This window comes from Physcomitrium patens, chromosome 2, assembly GCF_059467195.1.
Source record: "Physcomitrium patens ecotype Gransden chromosome 2, ASM5946719v1, whole genome shotgun sequence".
Lineage (NCBI taxonomy): Eukaryota > Viridiplantae > Streptophyta > Bryopsida > Funariales > Funariaceae > Physcomitrium > Physcomitrium patens.
Window position 1 is genome coordinate 7,068,571 of NC_143411.1, and position 1,642 is coordinate 7,070,212.

The 1,642-nt window shown below is 33.6% G+C and overlaps 1 long non-coding RNA gene across 2 annotated transcripts; it reads right to left on the minus strand.

Moving 5' to 3' along the window:
- Positions 1-435: 435 nt before the first annotated feature.
- LOC149989711 (uncharacterized) lies at positions 436-1,642 on the minus strand. Of its 2 annotated transcripts, XR_016498750.1 has the most exons (3): positions 1,508-1,637; positions 1,188-1,285; positions 436-962 (listed from the first exon to the last, which is right to left on the minus strand). It is a non-coding gene; the product is annotated as an uncharacterized LOC149989711 (long non-coding RNA). The 2 variants fall into 2 exon arrangements; XR_016498751.1 differs by having other exon boundaries at positions 436-1,280; positions 1,508-1,642.

A 1,642-nucleotide genomic window follows, 5' to 3' on the forward strand; every position in this document is an offset into this window, starting at 1 on the left:
AAAGAGAAACTTAATTTTACATGGTAATAATTTAATGGTTTATAAACACAACTTTATTTGTAACAAAGTCACAGCCAACACTGATTATGCTTCCAATAAATGAAACAAAACCAATTTTTTAAAAAAAAATTTGGTGCTATTTTCTAGCAATTCTACCAACTCCAATGTCTCACCATGAATTCAAGAAGTTTTGTATTATCATGTAATGCAGAAATGCTGTGCCCTATCGTGTCAATAAAAACCCTATTTTCAAAAAGAAAACGAAAAAGAAAAACTGCCTTCCTTTAACTAAACAAACAAAACCATTGATGAAAGATGATTTCTATTGCAACCCTTCAATTGTGTTAGCAAAAATTCCTTCATAATTATGATTTTTATTACTCTAATATCAATATTCCTTTTAAAATCCATTAATGATGGTTGATCATCTCTAAATTTTCATCAAAATTGTTCATGTTTATTTATTTATTTATTTTCTTTTTTGATGTAAATCCTAACATGGACAATCATGTCAACATTGTTTTCTTGTTAATTTGTTCTATGGCTGTCCAAGTTTTGCAAAATATTCTTGCTCAACAATAAATTTTGAATGTTGCCCACAATCTAAATTGAAATAACAATTGAGAAGAAGAAGGATATGAGGATTAATATCCTCCTTTTTTGTGAAACAAAGTGCATGTTCAAATTATAATCCATGCTTCTAAATCTCCTTGGTTCATAATATCTGTAATTGACCTGAATAAGATATCATACATACATACACATATATATTCAAGGTAATCAATATCAGAATTATAGGTTCTGTAATGGTTTTTTTGATGATCCTTAATGAATCAGGCTTCTGATTAAAAGCAATCAAAAAGTTGATACATGAACTCTTTACATTTTGTTTTAAATTTCATTTCATCCTAGAATGGTACAAATTTTTGTCCAAATTGTATCATTCTGACAACAAATCTGAGCTGAAATAGCGAACTTGAACCACTTTTAATTTTGGTCATCAAGTTAACATCCTTGTTATACTTTTCATTCACAACGTTTCTCAAAACAAGTTTGTAACAAACTGTATACTTCATCAAAATTACCAACAACATAAAAATTGGAAAATATCAAGTAAATATGCATGCACATAGTTATATATACATGTACATATTTATACATATAAATATATATACAGGGAGGCACACCACTTAGACGCAAGGTACAGGATCCATAGCAGCATGGATCATGAACCTCCGGATCTGATCCGGGGCCACCACTCAACTCTCCCAACAGCACCACTGCACTGCACTCCACATCGTCAAGACGACACAAAAGCCCACATCACAGCAGCTGCAACCGATGAAGATGAAGAAGTAGAAGCAGCAGCATGTGGGTACTCTTTCATTCTGTCTGTCTGTCTGTCTGTCTCTCTCACACACACGTGTATATCTATATGCAAGTGTGTGAGTGAGTGTGTGGAGATGTCTGTATGTATTTATACATATATATAGACAGTAGAATTTACACAAGGCTGCTGCGGGAGTGAGTGAGTGAGTGCTCCATTGCAGCAGCAGCACCTCGACGGGGTAATCACGACGCCGAATCCAGCACAGATAATAAATGCTTCTTCTTCTTCGCAGTGAGTGAGTGAGTGCCAAGC